Source organism: Chionomys nivalis, chromosome X (assembly GCF_950005125.1).
Source record: "Chionomys nivalis chromosome X, mChiNiv1.1, whole genome shotgun sequence".
In the NCBI taxonomy this organism is placed as follows: Eukaryota; Metazoa; Chordata; class Mammalia; order Rodentia; family Cricetidae; genus Chionomys; species Chionomys nivalis.
In genome coordinates, this window is record NC_080112.1 from 94126364 (window position 1) to 94149391 (window position 23028).

The window sequence follows — 23028 nt, forward strand, 5'->3', positions numbered from 1 at the left end:
AAGACTCACGCATCAGGGAACTGAGGAACCCTCGACCACTTATGTTTTGGAATCATTTAACAGTGACTGAATCTGGTCCTCCAGAGCCTGGTCCTCCAGACCCTGGTCCTCCAGAGGTCGGTCCTCCACCAGGCACACATGCCTGGAGCTACCTCACTCTTTAACCCCCAGGCTGAGGTTTGATTTTATCAAGATTCTCTGAGGAACCCTCGTTTGGGTTCCGAACATTTGGAGCCCAAGTGTAACTTCTTTGCAAATGTGAGTGCTTGCTGGGCAGGGGCAGAGGAAAGTGAGCTATCACTGTGCACAGCTGCATTTCAGTATTAAGAAGACGTAGGCTCTACAGTTACTTGTGTTCTTAATGTCTGTTTGTCAAGTCTGAGATATCTGAGCCTATTTGCCAGGCTTATTGCAGTGTACCAACCTGTGATTTATGAGGAAAGAGCAAGAATGTTGCATTTTTACAAACAGGTAAGGCCCCTGCTCTTAGGACAAGCTGGGAACATAAGTGCTTAATGCCACAAAATCTCTGTGTCCTGTTTTGTCACCCTCCCAGCTCTCCTAAATTCTCAGGAACAAGCAGAGTTGTTTAATCTGGCCTCAGCACTATTAACCATGTGGGACAACCTCTTGGTCCACTTTCTGTGCAGATATCAGAAAGATTTGAGACTGTTTTCCTTAGCTGAGCAGACAGCCCCATTTGCATCTCAAGCTGTTCTTCTCCAGCTGGGAGGAAGGCAGAAGATTGGGTCACTTCTGAGCAATGCTGCAGCCCCTGGCAGGCCGCCTCCTGCCTTGATGAGACATCAGCTACATAACTTGCTGGGCAGTATGTACTTTTCCTTTGCCAAAAGCCTCTTGAACTGACTGAGATATTTCCACAACACCTAACATGCCTACAAACAGCAATCCAACCCTTTTTGGCTGCAGCTATCTTTGACTGATGTCTCCAAATTATGCCATGCCTGGTAAAAGCTCTAGCCAAATATGGAGGAATTGTGTTGTACTTTCTAATGCCCCACTGTGCTTTTTTTCATAGAGACTGTGCTACATGACTTGCTTAGCTCCTATTACTGAAATCTTAGCCTACTAAAGAAAGGACAGTTTTTAAAAGATGGCATATCTCCCTGTGCCAAATAAAAGTTATTGCCTTAAAACAAAACTAGACACTTAAATTTAACATTTGACTTTCAAATTTCTTTCCTGAGTATAAGTTTGTTATCCAGAGGAACCATTCTTTTCAGTTAGTCTCTTGATTTTTATTTTTATTTTGTTTTCCTGTGATTTGATTAACCAAAGCATTTTAGATTGACATCCACCCCTTTCATTTTTCCGCTACAGGATTGGAAAACTGCCTGTGTGTTAGTGCCTGGTAGTGTGTGTCTGTCTGAAATTTGGGGTGTGAGGAGGAGCTCTGTTTTGTTGTTGTTTGTTTTGTTTTGTTGTTAATATTATTTCAGAGTTTTACCTGTTTTCACAGCCTTCTGCTGTTTATGTATGACATGGTAAACTCCTCACTATCCACTGTATCTACAGGATCATTAACATATGATCCAACAGGATGATGAGATTAGAGCAACAGGGAATCTAAGAGGATAATGCAGGAGTATATGGGTGACAGAGGAAGGAAGGAAAGATGTACACAGCAACTGGTTACTTCACAAGAAAAATGGAGAGTCATGTCGGTAGCCATGGCACAAGTCAACCGATACAAGGAATACCAGCTGTTCGTAGGAGAATAAACTAGAGGACAGTGCATCTGGGTTCTGGACTTTCGGGTAAATATATTTTGGATGGGGGGAGCAGCAGCAGGATGGAGATCAACAACAAGAATTTGGGTCACTTGAGATCAGTTTCTCAGGAAACTGAAGCGTTATAAACTCTCAAGCTGTGTAGGACATGGCTTCCCAAATCATGAAATGGAAAAATGACCTTTACCTAGGGGAATCCAAGCAGTCTCTGCAAATTGCTTACACTAGAAAGCTAGCAACTTTCCCTGTGTTTCCTTTCCCCACCAACCCCTTCAACCTGTTGTCAATTTAGCTTCCTTAATCTATCTGCTAACCATTCAGTTTTCTGTCTGCTAGCTTATCTGACCTCGGTCTGTGTTGATTCTTGCCTGAATTACTGTCATTGAGTGTAGCTTGTTCTCCCAGCCCTTTACCTCACTCTATCCTAATTTTCCCAAAGCACACAAATCATTATGAAACTGTTGCTTGAAATCTTTCAGTAGCCATCCCTATAGATTCCCAATAAAAACTTTCATTACTAAATGTTCAAAATCCTCCAAGACCTGGCCTTTAAGTCCCTCCCCAGCATTTCCTCTCATCACTACACAACATTTGTCCCTTCACAAATGGAACAGACAAAATTTTAAGTATACATACGTAAAATATATATTTATACATATAGAACATATTTCTCAGAACCAGGTATGTGTTTTGATACTGCTACTCTGAGGCTACTATCCCTTCATTGGCTGTACTTGTTCTCTGCTAACTTGCTTCTGTTAATTCATCCTTTAAAACTAAAGACAAGCATCAATGTTCCATGAGCCATAAGGCTGGTGTTATCTACTCCATCATCTTTATTTTATGCTGAATTACAGCAAACTAATCGCTTGTTAGCACTGGCCAGTGTTATGAACACCTGAAGGACAGACACTGTCTTATACCTTGCATGGCTGGTAAGCATAATAAACTGGTCAACTGACTATGTGTAGTTCCAGTCCTTCTTGACATGTCCGGGGTTAGGTATGAGACCATTATAAAGCTGTGTAAGACTCCTACTCACAAAGGACACAGCAACAGTAAAAAAGGAGAATCCAGGGCAGGCACTTCCTCGTGTTCATTGGATCCCATTTGGTTGTCAGGGTTCCACCTTCTGGCTCTTATTGTTTGCTTTGGGATCCGGGTTTCTCTAACTCCTCTGAGATTTTTACTTTGACTCTTCTTTTGCCTGATCACTTCTTATTTTTTACTTACAAGAGATTTGTCCAAAAAATCATTTTTTTTCCTGCCATCAATCTGCTCCACCAAGATAAGAGCATTCTTAAATAATTCATAACTTTTGAACACTTATTTCCTCCTCCTTACCACCAACTTTGTCCTTAAAGCCTTTTAATCTTTCACAGAAATGATGGACTTGATCTTCACTTGTTTCTTCCCCTCGATGGGGAATAAGGGAGGCTGAGTCTGAGCAGGGAAGTAGCTGCTGGGTGGCAGTGGGGAAGGGTGGTAGGAAAGGTCCTTTATGTATGGTTATTTAGGTCCAGGAGTAACTGTAATAATCTTAAAAGGTTATTTAGGTCCAGGGGTAATTGATGATAATCTTAAATGTTAGTGTCTGTGCTCCGGCTCAAGGTGAAGGCATAGCTAAGATGTTCACAGATGATCTTAATCATTTTTTTTGATCATATTGGAACATACATGGAGTTTATTTTCCTTGCTGGAAGAGCAGTTCCTATTAGAAAGAAGCCACGTAGCTGGAGGGGAAGATGAATACATGGCTGTAAAGACAGGAGGACTTCTTTGGCTCTCCAGAGACCTAAGTGTTATACCTGAGCTTTGCCAACTACTGTTTTCTCCTTGGAGGGATTCAGTATACCTCGAAGGAAAATAAAAGCAGTGCATTGTGTGATCTCTAAGAACCTACCACCTCCCATGACGTAACTTAGACACCCTGTTACTGTGCTCTGAAGTTCTGTTTTCCCCAGAGTGACTTCTTGTGCTTTCTAGTGTTCTATTGAGATATAAAGAGCAATACTTGACAGTCATGACTTTTGGGTGGCTTTAGGAAGCTTCCTCTGTCTTCAATCACTCACAGTGGTGTTTTTTTTTCTTATGAGGTACTAGAGTTCAAATCCAAGGCCCCACATATGCAAGGCAAGCACCCTATCTCTGAACTAGGGCTGTAGCCCCGCAGCCATAGTTTCTTTCCTGCTGCTACCAAAAGCTCCTAACACTGTAGTAGGTCATTTGAAGATAGTCACAGGGATGGCTATTTACCAGAACATTCTTTCCTGCCTTGCTTAGGAATCATTCTGTTTACAGTTTTAGCTTTGAAATTCACTCCTGATTCAGCAAGGTTCAGTGTCCTTGCAGTGTCTAAACACATTTCCACCTCTGATGAGCAGGACCGAGGTCACCCTACACACCTGAGGAGTTGTATGCACAGGCATCTGTCCTTTGAGACTGCCCAGTTTTCCTTTCACTGACTCTGCTAATCCATATGACAGAGATACTGGCTATGAAACTGAAAGTGAGTATCTTGTACCTCAATCTGTAACATATCCTGTCATCCTAGAATCGGCCTTCTTTGCCCCTTGCCAGTTATTTACCCCCAATTTTGTCCTTGTTCTTTCTGCCTAGTTCCTAATTTCTTTCTGTACCCCTCTAGACTTCCCTCACTCTTGATTTAGCTTTTCTCTCTCTCCATCTCTCTTCCCCGTTTTCCCAGTCATGGTCTCCTCACACAACTTCCCTCTTCTGCATTCAGTTTGGTGAGATCACTTCCTGGATCACTAGTCTATGTCTCTATCGCCATCCTTTTATTCTTTGCCATCTATGCAAGCATGAAAAATTCATCTTCAGGGTATCAGGAAGGAGTCCTTTAAATGCACTTTACAAAAGCATCTCTTTTGTCAAAAGATTCTAAATCTCAAAGTCTAGATCAGTGGGATTAGAGGTAGGGCATGCAAGTCAATCCATTGGATATGGAAGAAAATATTATTTTAGGATTATGTTATAAAAATATAGAAAGATGCTAAGATTCCCAGGCTAGGGGCGTGGAGCTGAATGGTAGTGAATGGAGCATAGTGTGCTGAGGCCCTAAGTTTGATTCAGAGCAAAGGAAGGAAAGAAGGAATGGAGGGAGGGAAGAGGACACTACCTTTGCTGGCTACTTTTACGTCAACTTGAAACACGATAAAGTCATCTGAGAGGAGTGAACTTCAATTTAAAAAAATTGCCTCCCAAAGATCTGAGTGCAAGCAAGTCAATGAGGCGTTTTCTTGATTAGTGATTGATGGGCAAGGGTCCTGCCCATTGTGGGTAGTTCCATCTGTGGGCTGATGGTCCTAGTTTCTGTGAGAAAGCAGGTGAGGAAGTCACATAGAGCAAGCCAGTAAGCAGCATCCCTCCATGGCCTCTACAACAGTTCTTGCCTCTAGGTTCCTGTCCTATTTAAGTTCCTGTCCTGACTTCCTTCAGTGATGAACAGTGACACAGAAGTGTAAGCCAAATAAAGCCTTTCCTCCCACCTTGCTTTTGGTTCTCGTGTTTCATCAGAGAAATATTAACCCTAACTAGGACACTACCCAAGGCATTTAACATGCTGTTTCGTCTTATATATATATGTATATAGATTCATGTGCATGTCCAAAGAGTATAATGGTTATATTATTTGTGTAATTATTAGCAATCTGTTATAAGACATACAAGAGTCAAAGAAGCATGCCTTCAGTGCTAGGCATTGAGCCTACCTGGGCTTTATGTATACCCGATAAGCACTATGCTGTGATGCTACATCCCAACTCCAAAGTTACCTTTTATTAACTGGAGGGGCTGTTTAATCAAAGGACTTTAGAGACTACAGGTTACACTAAGTATTTTTCCTACTCATACCCCTTTTTGCCCAAGAAAAATTTTAAGTAACTGGTCATGTATATAACAAATCAAACATTCACTAATAATAAATAATGAAGGATCTTACCATAAAACAATTCCATATACTTATGATTTCACTATTTCTTGAAGATTAAAGTAAATTTACATAATAATTAGATAGGTTTGCTTGTTAGTTTTACATAAATGACAAATCTCTGTTGAATATTTGGTGCTATGAGCTATAGAGTGTGATGGAGTATATTGATCTCTGGGTTTGTTTCTGAGGGGTCATCTAGATTAAGTTAACAGAGGCAGGAGACCCACCCTACCTGTCAGGTAGAGTGAAAAGATGAGAGCAATCTAAGTATCAAGATTCAATGATCAGTTTCCCAACTGTAGAAATAATGTGAGCTCCTACCTATTGCTCTTGCCACCGATCACTCTCTACCATAATGGACTGATCCCCTTAGAACTATAAGCCAAAATAAGCCCTTCCCCAAGTTGCTGTTGTTTGGTATTTTGTCATAGTGATAAGATGAGCAACTGGTCTATAGCACATCTTCAACTGCTTTACAGAATTCATGGATATTTTTATTATATAATTGTTGATGCTGAGAAAGGCCATTTCACATAAATAGTACAAAGAAATATGTGTACAGTCATTTCAGAGATTCTTGGAAATAATATCATTATTCTAGGCCAAATTCAATTAATAACTCTTTATGAAACTAAAGTCAGCAACTTAAGCATCAATTTTAAAATCAAACATTCTACCACAATAAATCCAAATGTACATGTTGAGGAATGATGGTAAAAAAAATATTTAAAAGTCTTTGTTTCTTATCATTAAACCATTCTATAAGAACAAACTACTTTGTATATGTCTTAGTTAGGGTTTCTATTGCTGTGAATAGATACCATGAAAACAGCAATGCTTACGAAGAGAACATTTAATAGACACCATAAACACAGCAATGCTTACAAAGAAAACATTTAATTGTGGTGGCTTGCTTACAGCTCTGAGGTTCCATCCATTACCATCATGATGGGGCATGGAGGTGTGCAGGCAGACAAGGTGCTGGAGAGGCAGCTGCTACATGTTGATATGCAGCCAATGGGAAGTAGACTGTGACACTGGGAGTAGCTTGAGCATAAGAGACCTCAAAAGTCAGCCCCTCAGTGACACACTTCCTCCAACAAGACCACACCTACTCCAACAAAGTCATACCTCCTAATCGCTATTCCCTTTAGAGACCATTTTCTTTTAAATCACCACAGTGTTTAATTGTATTTAAACACAATTAAATACACTACAATTTATAACATATAGTGATCTTGGACCTGAGTGGATGTACTTCAAACAGCATCCATTGACAATTGTGTGGTATGCTCAGTACTGAGTGCTAGTGTTATGTGTTCAGAATCAAGACTGCAGTGAAGCTGTTTGACACCATAAAGGCAAGTGTGGCTAGAAACACCTTGGATTCATTATGTGTTTGATTATGAATTAAGATCTTCATCTTTGTGTAGCCATAAACCTTTACTATTGCTAAATTTCCACCAACCCCACATTACGTTACAAAATTGCATGTGGGCACATCACCCACCATTTGAGAAGTTGTGGCATAGGCCATAGTTAAACTACATGGGGACCAGGAAACATGCAAAAGAACTCTACATAAGAGAAAAATGGCTATCCGCAGATTGCTCAAGCTTTCCATACAGAATACTAATGCAACCAACATTCACAATACAGTGAAGATCTCAGAACTTTAAATGAGACAACGGAAAAAAAAAATTTTTAACATTATAGAATCTGCCGGGTGGTAATAGTACATGCCTTTAATCCCACAAGGAGGCAGAGGCAGGCAGATCTTTGTGAGATCAAGAGCTAGTTCCAGGACAGCTAGGGATGTTACACAGAGAAACCCTGTCTCAAAAAAAACAAATCACAGAATCTGGACCTGGAGAGATGGCTCAGCAGTTAAAAGCACTGACTGCTCTTCCAGAGGACTGGGTTTCAACTCCTAGTACCCATATAGTGGCTCCAGCCATCTGTAACTCCAGCCCCAGGGGATCTGACACCTATACTAGGCATGTGCATGGCTCACGGACACATATGCAGGCAAAACACACATGTGCTTAAAATCAATCAGTAAAATTTTGAAACATTACAGAATCTTAAACTTGGGAAGGTTGGATCCAGCTCCCATGTTATAAACCATGGGTTGTAAAAGGCTTTCATTAACATACCCAGGAATATTCTTCCTTCTCATATTAAATATGAAAATGCTCAGAAGAAAGTATCCAAAGGGTTAAGAGGCCTCCTGCAAGTGACATAGTAGGGCTCATCCTCATACTTTTTGTTCTTCCTGTTATGTCAAATAGGTCTTCTTTCCATAAGTATCTCAACTCCATGCCTTATTCACAGTGCTTGGACTACTGCAAATTGAAGAGACTTGGAGTGGAGAAAATATGCCTAGACATAGACCAAGTACTCACAAATCAATTGCCTTCCTTTTTTGTAGCCCAGCAAATAATAACTCCATACTGCCAGGATACCATCATAACATTGTTTGAATTTTAGACTGTTCCCTAATGTTTTTGTGTTTTAAAGTCTAAAGAAATGAACTTCGTGCTTAAGGAGAGCCTGGTTTTCTTCTGTGGTAACAAGTTTGGGGAGGAATCATATCATATCTTAGAGCTCTAAGCAGGACTTTTCCCTTTTTGCAGGTCACTCACTATATGGAAACTCACTTCATCTCCATACTTATGTCAGAGAAGTTATTTGGTGTCTACTCTGGGGGTGTGTGTTGATGGAAGTCTTCCAAGAATGGTCAACAAAATTAATTGCACAGCATCTCTCTTGCACACTAGTAAAAGTCAATGGGAAAATGTACATTACTTTGCAGAAATTGCCTTCATTGTCATCTTTTCAAAAGGGCTTTTATTTTAACAAATGTGGCCCATATCCAATTATTTAATGTCCTCTTTCACTTAAAAAAATCTACAGAGGTGGATGTCCTAGACTAGACTCTCTATTTCATTTTTCTTGTTGTGTTATGTGAGGTTCAAACCCTCTAGACAAACATTTAAGAAAGCACTGAGATGCCCGTGCCTCTAGGCAGTGCAAACATATTACAAACACCAGGCCTCTCCTGGAAGAAGAGACAGTGGAGTGCTTACCTACCTGGCCATGCAGATAGATCAAAGCATAAAGAGCACAAAACCCCCAAAGCAGAGAAATTTGTATGATATGGCATTACTAAGAAGATCTTTAAAATATTGTTACAGAAATGTTTCTTTGGGAATGTTAAGTTGGTGAGGAATAAATGGGATGGATTGAAGTGAGAGACAGAAAGGACAAATACCAGGCTCCTTGTTAGTAAAAGTTGAGTAGTATGTCCCAAACCTCTAGTGTAGAGAAAGCAAGGTTTACATTGTCTGCTGTTTAGATGCTATCTTTCTCCGAATGCGTCCACCTTAGAAAGCACACACATACATTCACTGGAGCTGGTGACTTGGTGCTGCCTGGCTTCTATTTAGATGAATGTATCATGCTTTTACTGTTTGAACGCTCTTGTAAATGGTGCTTGCTCCTTTTCCTCACATTCCTTCAAAGCATTTCATGTCTCCTGCTGATCCCATTGAAAGGCACTCTTCCTCAAGTCAAATGAAATCCTTGTCACAGAGGAAGACTGTGAGATAACCTTTCTCTGTGGGACATTAGAACCTCCCAATGATTTCCTATGGTATCCAGGGAGGAAGATTGTAACATGAAGGGGGCTGGGCCTGCTTGTTTGGGTTTTCTGTTCCACCCAGTACCCCACAACTGTTTAGCCCCAAAGAAAATCACACATAGGTCTCCATAAATTGTAAGCTGATTGGCCCATTAGCTCTAGCCTCTCACTTGCTAACTCTCACATCTTGATTAACCCATTTTTCTGATCTATGTTAGCCATGTGGCTCAGTACCTTTTTCAGTGGGGTAGATCACATCCTGCTGCTTCAGTGATCTGGGCAGGAGTGGGAGGAATCAACTTCCTCCTTCCCAGAATTCTCCTGTTCTCATTACATCATTTCTACTTCCTTCTGGTTTTCCTGCCTATACTTTCTACCTAGCAAATTAGCGTTTATTTATAACATGATTGACAGAATACAGACAATTCTCCCGCACCAGAAGATCAACTAGATGGTTTCCCCAAAGTCATCTATTTCCTGCTCAATGAATTTTGTTGTGGAGACTTTGAATGAAGAACAGAGGTTGGAGTATTATGGAGGCAGGAAAAGGAAGTCTTTTCATATGAGACAAAATTTAAAGTTTGGTCAATGGAAAAACAATCAATTAAGTACCTTAGTGATCATAGCAGGCTCATACTATGCACAGACTTTTTCATTTTCAAAAACTCAAAAGAAATGCTCATTCCTTCCACCTTCAGAAAGATTAATGTATATGATTTATTATCGTTCATATCAAAGAAATCATGGCTTCTGTCCCTGTGCATGTCTTTGCTAGTTCAAGTAATTGTACTGACTTGGCATTCCACAGCTTTAGTTGGGTTCCCTCACAGAGCTGACACGAGTCAGTGATTTCTGTCCCCTTCCCGTGTTGCTGGGAGAACTGCCAAGAAAGCTATGAGCAACCAAGGGAGCTATAGAGAAACATGCTGTGGGGCCCAGAATGGAGATAGAGGTAACCAGGGTTCAGGAGCCAGGTTTCCCCAGAGAGAGACAAAAAGAAAACAAACAAAAGGAAGAGACAGGTCTAAACAGGCTCCCCAAACAGGGCCTCTTTGCTGTAAGAATGGAGCCTTAAATTTCATAAAGCCCAAGGAAGGGAAGGAGCCTGGAATTAAACATAGTCTCTGTAATGCAGATGAAGAATTATTAACTAAGCACACATACAGCGAACGTCTTTAGGCACTACATGAACTAAAATATGTTCCCAAACCTGTCTATCAGCATAGATATTAATATTACTCTCCCAAATCACAAAGGTCCCACAAAAGACTTCAGAAAGCAGAGGGAGGCTCTGCAGCAGGGAATCACAGAGGCTCAAAATGCCTCTACCAGGGGTTGCTTTTCCGAAGCATGTGACAGGGAGTTGAGTGACCTAGTAAAATTCATTATCAAAACTTCAGGAGCTATGACTCCAGTTGCTTGTTCAGAATAGGAATTTGACTTTTTCCTAAGCTACACACTTTAAATCCAAACAAACTTGAGCACCAATCGCAGGATGGAAGCTGGTCTCACCAGCTCCACTCCTATAACAATAAGAAACTGAATTCCTTTTACCCTATTTACAGCTTTTAAGTTTGGCTGGCTCCATCAGAGCTTCCATGAAGATTCTCATATTCCTGGCAAGAATCTGATCCAACCTTGAACTCAGTATGGAACATTCATTTTATCCAGAGAAATCCTCAATTCTCAGAACCCTCCCAAAACACACAAACACACACACACACACACACAGAGAGAGAGAGAGAGAGAGAGAGAGAGAGAGAGAGAGAGAGAGAGATTCTGGTCCCACAGGTAGCTGGCCTCATCATATTGCCTACCTGTACATCTGTACATCAGGGATACCAGGTCACCTCTCAGGTCAGTGACAATACTTCTGAGATAAGGAACTCTGGTACTTGATCCCAGCAGGTGGCCCTGAACCACTGACCTGGTGGACCTGCTGCCGTACCTCACCCACCTGCAGCCAGAGTGGCCCTTGGTCCTTAGAAGTGGGAAAAACCAGTTAGGAAGAAGCAAACATGACATAAAATAAACTCAGCCTGGAAACTTAGTTCCAGCTTCCAAACTGGAAGTTCTCAAACATCCCTTGCCCCTCCCCAAAATGTTTACCTCATGAAAACCAAAAGGACATGTAAACAAACAGAACAGACATCAGAACCAGAAGGCCACCTTAAGGATAATGTGGTAAAGCATTTGCATCTTCCATATGGGGAGACTGAGGCCCACAGTGGAAATGAGATTTAAACTCTGAAGAATCATGATGACCAAGATGAAAGTGTGAACCAAGGTTGAGTGAGGGACAGAGAAAGATAACGAAATAAATAAAGAAGAAGGAAGGGAAGAGAGGGAAGAGAACACTATTCAAATCCCAGCAAAAGGAGTTGTGAGCAGGAGTTCTTATTAGAGGACAAATAAATGATTCTGTAAGTCTAACATGCCCTAAGTTCAAGTGGCTAGATATCATTGCCATTTCCAAGGGACTCATAGGTGCCTGAAGCATGGTAGGGAAATTTGCCATCATCAGAGTCAAATTGTATATGGTAGTTGAGAGGACAGACTTTGGTTGGAGTGAAGTAAATCAATCTTTGGAATCCTGCCTCTACTATTTACTGGATAAACCTTCTCCAGCAGTTCCCAACAGAAAGAAATGCCCCAGGGAACATTTTGCAACATCTGGAAATATTTCTGATTGCCACAAGCAGTGAAGCATCTAATTGGTAGAATACATGGAGGTTGCTGAACTCCTTACGATGCATAGCTCTGCAATAGAACTCAACATGTTAGTGGTGCCAATGCTAAGAAAGCCAGCATTAGACAAATGTCCCAACCACTGTACACTTCAGTTTCTCCATTTGTGACTTAAAAATAACAGTACTCTCTAAAGATCATTAAATATGCTGAAATATATAAAATAAAAATTACCCCATTGATTATTGGGTATTATTACTATTAAACACTCTCAACTCCTCCCACAGTTAATCTTGCTTCCCACCCCCTGCCCCCCGCCAAGCATAGCTCCTTGAACTGACTGTTCATAATGAAAATCTCTACTTTGCTTATTGTCCCTTGAACCATTCCTAAAAGTCACCAGTGGCACAATTGCTAGTTCTGTTTTCATCTAATTTAACCCGCCATCAACATTTTGAACCTAGAGGGATGGCTCTGTGGTCAAAAGTACTTACTGCTCTTGGCAGAAGAACCAGGTTTGATTCCCAGCATCTACGTGGTGGCTTAACACTTTCCAAACTCCAGTTCCATGGAATCAGGTGCCCTCTTTTGTTCTGATACCCTCTTCTGAGCTCCACAGGTACCAGGGCCTCACATACAGGTAAGGTATTTGCACAAATAAAATAAATAAATAAATCTAAACAAAAAAGAAATGTCATTTTACTCTCTCTTAAAAAACAAGAAAATGCTGCTCTTCAGTATCGAGAGGGAGGGGGAATGGAGTGGAGGGAGGGAGAGAGGAGTGGGGAGAGGGGGAGGGAAGTGGGAGGAGGGGGCAATGTGGGGGGGGAGGGGGAGGGAAATGGGAAACGAGGAGGAGGCAGAAATTTTAATTAAAAAAGAATAAAATAAATAAATAAATAAAAAAGAAAAAAATTATTAAAAAATAAGAAAATGAAGCAATTTGGCGTAACATTCAAGATACTAATTCTTTGATTCTCCTCCTACCTTTATGGACCAAGTTTCCCTTCTTATTTGCTTAAAGAAGAGAAGAACTTGGCCTGATTTGTTTTTGGAACGAGTGACTAAATTACTATTTAGAATGAGAATTAAATGAGATGATATGTATAAGGTGATTAGGACACATTAAACAATCAACAGTCATCCATGGTTACCATACTGCAATTGTTATTATCAGTGTTACTGACACTATTATTATTCTCTCTTACTAGATCTAAGCCTTTTGAGTTAGGAGTAATATGTTCTTTGTGATGAACTCTCTTGAACAGAGCTTTACTCAGTAGAAAATATATGCCTGACCATTGGTGATGGTACACATCTTTAATCCCAGCATTCAGGAGGCAGATATCTGAGTTCAAGGCCAGCCTGGTCTATACAGCGAGTTCCAGGACAGCCAGTGTTACACAGAGAAACCCTGTCTCAAAACTCCCCCTCCAGCAAAAGAATAAGATATATGGATATTATATATATATATATATATTCCAGAAAATAGTTTTCCATGGACAGGAGTAGTTGAAAAGAACATGAGAGCATGAGACTGGAGGAGAGCCTTAGGAAAGAAGCATGTAACACAAAGCTTAACTGGGGTGGGGGTGGCTAGAGGCTCATGGGACTAGGGTTCTAGAAGGGAGTTACACACTTGCCATTTGAAGTCCCTTTTTCATTAAAAAATGGGACCATAAAATGGGTGGAGTAGCCATGTGTACCCATTAATCATTCCAATACATTCCTCCCTGGGTTTGGAGAAGAAATTGGAAGATAGCCAGATGCTACCAAGAATAATGCTTATCTATTGTAACTGACAAGATGCATAACATAATTTCACTTTTCTTATAATACTAGATTAATAATATTTTATTCATCACGAACTTTGAGCAATTTTGTACACTTATCAGTTTCTATGGACAGCTGTATAAATTTACAAATGGAATTTATATTACCCTGAGAATAAAGCCCCTTGGGTGATAGGCATTAGAAAAAGTAGAGAAGTCAAATTTTATTAGAAAACTTGTGAAATTCATTAAATCCATTAGGTATTGATGATCTAATAACATAATTTCTTAGTATTTTGAGTGAGAATATAATAATTATCAAATAGGATCTTTGATTCAAGTTTCTTTTTACCACGGAAAATAGAATAGTATTTATAATCATTCAAGCCATTAACCACTGCCAACTGTAGCATTACATCATAGCCTCTTCCTTTTTCTCTTACTACTCACATACAAAAATTTGGTAAGTTGTACCATGACTTTGAAGTACTAGTAACTAAAACCCATGCAATTCTAGTTAGTCCTTGGCCATCTAAACCCTACATCCTTGCTTACTTGTTATACATCTTATCCAGAGTAAACAACCTGCTCTCCAGATGGATCAGCCTATCTGCACATTGCTAGATGGTTCCTGCCCAAGGACAGAGAAAAACATCATAATTTGTCTTACAAAATGGAAGAAATGAACCCACATATCCAAAGTATTCATTTTGAAAGGAATAACCATTAGACCTGCTGGTGTAACTCAATGCTGGAACACTTTTCTAGCACTTTCTAGTCTCTAGGGGTTGGAGTGGAGAGAAATTTTAGTAATAGTCTTTCAAATTGGTATTCATTTTCCCTTCCTAGAAGTTTGAACTTGCCAGTCAAGTCAAAATTGTTCTAAATATTAACTTAATTTCTAGATGTCCTTAACTTTTAGAGGGCCTTGTATTTAAGCCTTTCAGAAGGTGTTTAATATACAAGTGATATAAAGACCTGCATGATTTTCCAACTTCTACTGTTATTTGTCAAAGATCTTCCAGTGTCCATTTGAGCTCATAGGAAAAAAAGACTCCCAAAAGAAATGTTGGTAAATTCTTCAAGTGAAAGTTATAATTTTTTCTAGCTTTTAGTTAGGGTTCCTTATTGCTGTGAAGAGACACCATAACAACTACAACTCTTATAAAGAAAACCATTTAATTGGGGCTGGCTTACAGTTTCAGAGGTTTAGTCCATTATCATCATGGCAGAAAGCATGGTGGTAGCATGCAAGCAGACATAGTGTTGGAGAAGTAACTGAGAGCTCTACATCCCAATCATCAGGCAGCAAAAAGAGAGAGCAAGACTCGAGGCCTTCCTTGAGCTTCTGAAACTTTAAAGTCCACCCCCTGTGGACTCCAACAAGCCCACACCTCCTAATAATGTCACTCCCTATAAACCTATTTTGCAGGGCGGGGGGAGGGCATCTTCATTCAATCCACTGCAGTGGCCCAGCTGCTTGAGCCTTCTGAGCCTCCTATTCATGCCAAATGAGCTCCTATTCTAGTAATCCCATCTGTGATCCAAATGTATCCAGACCTCTCTCTCTCTCTCTCTCTCTCTCTCTCTCTCTCTCTCTCTCTCTCTCTCTCTCTCCTGCTTCCCAATGTCCTTATTAGGGGTGGGATATAGGACCTTAGGTATGCCGGGAAAATGTTCTACCCAAGAACTTGATTGAAGTGTTCACAGAGACAAAACTTTTCTGTCAGAGCTAAAAAGAGCTCTTTCACTGGCACCATCCTCACTCAATAATAAATGTAACACATACCATGAACTTAGCCATTTTTACCAGGATAAATAAAGCTTTTGCTTTGTCAAACGTTGTCCTAGGTATATAGACTCTTGTCATTTTTAATGAGCTATAAGTGTCAGGCATTTACCCTTTAAAGGAATTCAGTTCAGTGGCATTTAGTATATTCACAAGATTGTGCACCTGTTGTCACCAGAATTCCAGTTAGAGCATCACCTCATCTCATTTTAATTTTCCTTGCAGCTTTTAAGTAGTCTTTTTTATTTTAAACTTCTTTTACAGATGATGCAACTACAGTTTGCAGGGATCAAATAACTTGGCAAATTCCCACAGCATATAAGCTGTCTCTGATTCCCAAACTCATACAACATCCCCTTCCTAATTTCCTCTGTCTCTCATTTGTGCCGTGGAATAATTCTTGTTAATTCTTGTTAACAATGATACAAAAGGGGACATTTGTTGTGCCTCGTGTTCATTTCATGGACTCTTTTACTTTGTCCCCAAAGAGACTGGTTGATTCTGTTGTGGTTGCTGCTGCTGTTGTTGTTGTTGCTGTTCCTCATAACCACACATGTCTGGACTACATCATATCAAATAGCACACAGGGTCCCTGATGAAAATCTCTCTCAGATGATGATATGGGTTTGCATTAAACGTCTAAAAGGTGTGATTTTGTTAGTTTGTTTTGGATTTTTGAGACAGTGTCTCATTCAGTAGCCTAGGCTGCCCTTGAACCAAGGCAAGCTTCTTCCTTCAGCATAGTAAGTGCTAAAGTTATAGGAATGAACCGCTACACTGCAATGGAGATTTAGAAAACTGCTGTTTGATAGATCTTCCCAACCATACTTTCAGTCCCCAGTACATCATTATTCAGTATAATGATAAGAAGAGCATTTTGGTACTGAACTTATATTGTGTGTGTGTGTGTGTAATGTTTTATTTAACAACTAAATCCAAAATATTGTAGCATGTAATCACTTTAAAAATTATTACTTGAGATAATTTTATATAATTTGTGTTCATGCTGTCTTTTAAGTCCCTTGTGTGTTCATACAAGTAATTTTTATTCCATTTTATTTCTATTTATTTAAAAATTATTCCTTTTATTTTTATATTATAGTATAAGTATATCATTTCTCCTTGCCTGAAGACAGAAATATCTAGGGCTTAAAAGAAATCTCACACTGGCTCAGAACTGAGAGATAGACAGTTATTTATTTAGGGTGAAAACTACAAATTAGGATTTTTTACTTAAACAATGGATCGGGAATGGGGGGACTGGGGCTGAGAGGAGAAGAGGCCGGACATACTTCGGTATCTGGGTAAAATGTCTATGAGGCCATGCCCCAGTAGGCAGGTAAACCTTCCTGCAGCACATCCCCTTTTTGTTTAAATAAGAGAGTTCTAAACTAATACAAAATTATATACAATAAGAACAAATATCCTATTCTAACTAGCTTAAGTCTTGTATAATAAATAACTTATTCAAGTCATGAGAGGAAAGTAACTACATTTATCTAGTCTTCAACCCCATCGAAGATCCGAGAAGGGAAATAATGTTACTTGAGTGAGTAGAAAGTGCAATCAAACAACTTCCAAAATGTTCAACAAATGATAGAGACAACTGGCTACCTGGACAATCACCCAAAGTCTCATTTGCAACCTTGAGGCAAACAACTTTGACTAAGGCCTAGAATAAGTGACAAACTATTTTTAAAGGCAAGAAATTTTTCAAAACCGTCTTACCCTGTCTTGGCAAGATTTGACAGTCCTGCTTATCCATTTTTGGATACTATGTATTTTGTCAGTGGTTGAGACATGGGCAGTTCCTTGCCCAAATGCCAGTTTTGCCAAGAAGAAAAAAAAAGCTCCAAGTGGAGTGTCTTTGGTGCTCAACATTCTCTTGGGAATAGATTGGTGTTGTCAGGAGCAATTGTGTCTCACTTTAGCAGAACTATACGTTATTTAAATGCCATGTTTTATAGCTCTTTGAAGTGGTTGAAGATTATCTATCTATGCAGAATATAAACTATTATCTAAAGAACATGATTAATCTAACTATAAGTGTGACAAACATAGACGGCTATTGATCTATAATCCTTAATACCTATATAACTTAAAGACAAAGGCAATAAACAACTGTGTAATAAATGAGGACAATGACCTCCAAATGTAAACAATTTATAAGTATCTTGATCTAAGATAGAAATGTACACTGCAATGTGGTATATATTATATATAGATACATAAAATGTTTTAAACAGAGGTAGAAGCATGCATGTGTACAATATTTAATATTATTTAACTTTGTATCGATATACAAGAATCTATACCAATGTAATTGTCTATAAATAATAACTCACAAACCAATCTATTATCCATACAATTTTCCCTTTTTTTTTTAAAAGATTCCTGAGCTTATAAAATTCCTCCCCCAACCCTCAACCATATACCAATTATAATCAACCCCTAAATGATGTCCCTAAGATTCTGGCCCGTGAAGTGGCTGGGAAATCTACCTGAGAGGCATGGAGTTTAAATCCACGTGGGCACCAAGTGAAGACAGCAATATCGGGTGGGCGCTTAAAAGAAATCTCACACTGGCTCAGATCTGAGAGATAGACAGTTATTTATTTAGTGGGAAAACTTACAAACTAGGATTTTCTGCTTAAACAATGGATGGAGATCGGATCCTAAACAAGCCAAAAGAGCTAACGGGAAGAAGGGGGGCAGAGAAAAGGGGCTGGACATGCTCCGGTAAATAGTCTATGAGGCCACGCCCCAGTAGGCAGGTAAACCTTCCTGCAGCACTTTCCTTTCCTCCTTCCATGCCCTCCCATACACCATACACAGACTTGTGTGTATTATTAAAGTTTGAACTTTTTTGAGAGATAGTTTGAGCTTAGATTTTAAGTTCTGGTCTGGTTACTCCATGCACTGTGCTTATTATATAATTGGGCATTTAAAAACTGTAAGCCTCCATTTCCTCAACTGAGAAATGCCAATAATGGCCTACACATCACAGGATTGCTTTGATGTCTAAATTGAATGTATATGGTAAATGTCCCTCAAACAGCTTAATAGATGGTAGGTAGGAGCATCAGAGAATGTATAAAAGGGGCATGATAGAGAATCCACCCTGTTACATGGCCTAGGCTGCCTGCCCACAAGGCAAATTTTATATATTAAAAAAAAACTATTTATTAGGGAAGTACCTGCATTGTAATATGCCAATCAAATTAAATTGTTCTACAAATTCTTGCCAGTTTAATCAACTAAAAGCATAAAAACCACTTTTGGCATTAAATACCAGACTGCCTTTCTCAAAGCAGTCATGTCATTTTTCCATCTTTAAGAATTACCAGTGATTCCCGGCTGTCATCAAACAGCAAAACTCTCCTTGGCCTGGGGTATACATAGCAAGGATAGGAGTAACACAATGTCAATGTCAGCCAGGGTATGACCTGCCTAACTAGACCAAGTCATCCTGCCAGCAAAATGTGGCTGAGCAGAAGCAAAGGCCCAAATGTAGTTGAGATGATAACCCATGCACTACTGAGATTCAGGAGACTGGGGAAAAGATCTCAAATAGGACATAGGCAGGTTATTGGTTTAAGATTGACATGGGCATGGTAAGCAGTGAGCAGAGGTGCAAATAGGGGCTGTTGCTACATACTCTAAAAGCAAGGAACCCCAAATTTGATGATCAGTAGTTGTCCTTAGACACTTAAAATTAGTGAGACACTTTGCTAAGGACTTGACTATTGCTTTATCTAGTCAGTAGTTTGCTTGTTTAGTTAGTACTGTGATCATTTACATTTAAAGGGGGTAGACAGGGTTTAAGCTGCAACATTATAAAGCTAGGCTGCAATCCCAGATCTGTCTAGTTCAAACATACATGCACCCAAACATCAGGATGCCTCCCCAAACACAATGCTGCTAGTAACTAAAGAATACACATTTGGCCACTTGAACACAAGAATAAAATTTTCTCAGCAATAAAACTGACTCGTCACTTAACCAGATAACTGTTGAAGTGATTGTCTTCCTTGTTTTCTACTATGTGATGCTGGCAGTGTGCCAATTAAGACTTTCAGGGAAAGGCTAAGAAATCCTCTGAGCTGCATTGGAACAGATTTTTTCAGCAATTCGCTTTAGGATCTGATTCTTTCGCTGCTACTAAAGTTACTTTGCCCTATACATGCATCTTGAAATTTTTGTCTTGATTACTTCCCATAGTCTAAAGTTTCAGTGGTCACAAGCAATGTAATGGTTTCTATCACTATACCTTTATCTATGGGAGATGATGCAACAAGCTGAAGCAGGTGGCTTTTTCTTCCACTGAGAACTCAGGCTGAAAAAGCGACAGCAATTTCTGTAAGAGATGATGTCCCACTTTCCAAGGATGGAGTTTGCTTTCTACAGAAAAAGGACCAGAAAGAAATAGGTAAATGAGGAAGACAGTATTAAGTGGCAGCTTCTGTTGGGAACTGTCTGGGTCCCTTTGGAAGACAGAAAAAGGTTTGGTACCTCAGAATGTTTTCCACTCTCTAGTGGTCAGCGGGAGGAGGAAAGAATGGTGGTATAAACTATGCCCATTTTTACAGTAGATACAATACTAAAATTAACATCTGACGAAGAGAGATTTCTTGAGAATTGAGCTACAATGGTGACTGTGTTTCTGACCAAGGATACTGTAATGAATGAATTATAAATAGAATCAGTAATGTATCATGTTATCAAAGGTACAACAATTACATTGGAACTATAATAATTATGAACAATTTAGTCGTGTGCCTCATAAAGGGCAAAGAAGTACTCTACTAAAGACTATTAAAGAGACCTCTGATGTATTGTGTTTATAATATATATCTAAGATGCTCCCCACAACAGACAAGGCAATACATAGTGAGTAAACATTTCATTTACAATTTGTTTTACAAAATGCAGGGTTGGATTTTAAGAGGAGAATGGCAGGGGAGAGCAGAGAAAAATGTAGAGCTCTATAAAAATCAATTTAAAAAAAGAGTGACTATGGCTTTGAAGATCAATTTAGTTCTCAGCACTTAAATTGAGCTCCTCACTACTACATCTTACTCCAGCTCCAGGGAATCCAAGACTTTTTTCTGACCTCTACAGGTACCTGCACACATGTATACACTCTAGTCATGCACCACACATATACAACAGAGGGGGCGGGGGCTAGGATTTCCCAAAAAGGACTTAAATAGTACAAGAAATAATCTCAACAACTGACAGGATTATATGGATTTAAGAATCTTGTATATAGCAAAGGAAACAATGACTAGAGTGAAGAGAAAACCTATAGAAATGGAAAATTTCTTTGACAAATATACATCGGACTATGGATTAGTATCCAGTATATATAAAGAACTGCAAAAGTTAAGCATACAAGGAAATAAATCCAATCAATAATTGGACTGAAGAACTAAATAGACATTTTCCAAAAGAGCTACAAATAAAAGGCATCTTTATTCATTGGGTAAATGCAAATTGAAACTTCTTCAAGAATCTAACATCACAGTAACTTCCACCAAGAAAACAAATCTTAACAAATACTGATGCTGAATCCTTATTCACTGCATGTGGATGTATAAACTTCCACAGCTACTATATAAATAAGTAGGGAGATTGATTTTTAAAAAATGAAAACATAAATAAAATATAAAACAATCATACAACTCATGCCTACATATTTGGAGAACTTTAAGGCCACATACCACATGAACATCCTTGTTTATTGCTACACTTTTCACAATAATCAAGAAATAGAGCTATCCTTTATATACACTAATGTGAATGGATAGAGAAAATGTGGTACATATACACAATGAAATTTTATACAGCCATAAAGAAAAATGAAATTATGACATTTTCAGGAAAATGGATGCAGCTAGAAAACATTTCATTAAGTGAACTATGCCACTAAGAAGAAATTACTGTATATCTCCACTCATGTGTGCTATAGGAATTCCTACTGCCAGTAGCCTTTAAGTTAGCTGCCTGCTTGGGCATGGCCTCTTATACTATTTGTGCCAATGCTTCTGGCAGCTCCCATCTATTCCAGAGAGAATGTTGAACACCGAAGACACATCAACTCAGAGGTTTTTTTCTTCTTGGCATGACTGGACTTTGCCATTGATAAGGTTCATGGTATCTGGAAATGGACACAAGCAGGACATAAGGAAAAAGACTGTCAAATCTTGCCAAGACAGAGTAAGATGGTTTTGAAAATTTTTCTGCCTCTGAAAATGGTCTGTCAGTTACACTAGGCCTTAGCCAAAGTTGGTTGCTCCAACGTTGCAAATGAGACTTTGGGTGATTGCCCAGGTAGCCAGTTGTCTGTCATTTGTTGTACATTTTTGGAAGTTGCTTGATTGCACTTCCTGTTTACTCAAATAATATTATTTCCCTTCTTGGATCTTCAATGGAGTTGAAGACTAGATAGTTGTAGTTACTTTCCTCTCATGACTTGGCCAAGTTATTTTTTATACAAGACTTAAACTCATTAGGATAGGATAATTATTGAAGCATTTATCACATGTTTCTTGCTTGATATATTTGTTCTTATTTATATAATTTTGTATTAGGCTTAGAACTCTTTTATTTAAACAAAAGAGGGAGGTGTTTTAGGAATTCATACTGCCATAGCCTTTAAGTTACCTGCCCATTTGGGAGTGGCCTCTTATACTGTTTATGCCGATTAAAGCATGTGTGCAGCCTCTTTTCTGGCTGTGGGATTGGGTTGCTGTTCTTGTTTCAGCGAGGATTGTACCTTGTGAGTCTACCCCTAAATAAATAACCCTCTATTACTCTCAATTCTGAGCTAGTGTGGGATTTCTTTTAAGCGTCCTTCACATGTGTGCAATACATGTATGTGTGTATATGTGTGTGTGTTATGTGTGTGTAACTATATCTATGTACCTGTGTGTAGTATATTTATAAGTATCTATAAGTCACAAAACTGTAAAGACAATCATTAGAAGAGGAAGACATTTTAAGGAACATAGAAATTGAGAGACAGAGACGACAGAGAGAGAGCAATGGAATACATGTAATAAGAAAATAGAAGTAGGGACTAACTGGGCCAGAGAAGAGCTGGAGGGAGGCACAGAGGTAGGCAGTAGGGAAAGGGGACCCAAGCATAATGACACGTGTCTATTAAGGTAATGATGGTGACACATATTACTTTGCATGCCAACATAGAATTAATTTAAAAATAAAGGCTTTTCCCCTTTGAGGATGTTATTGACTTAGAAAAAAAGTTTATTATAGACTATTAATTTTGGAATTATGAGAACAAAGTGTTTGTACAACTGTCTTAGTTAAGGTTTCTTTTACTGTGATACAACACCATGGCCAAAAGCAACTTGGAGAGAAACATGTTTTTTCAGCTTGCAACTTTCAGATCACATTCTACCACTGAAGGA

At 39.1% G+C, this 23028-nt stretch overlaps 1 protein-coding gene across 1 annotated transcript in view; it reads left to right on the top strand.

Annotated features, from left to right (window-relative positions):
- The window catches only part of Col4a6 (collagen type IV alpha 6 chain), a 315976-nt gene that overhangs the window by 149116 nt on the left and 143832 nt on the right, over positions 1–23028 (top strand). The window lies entirely within an intron of this gene.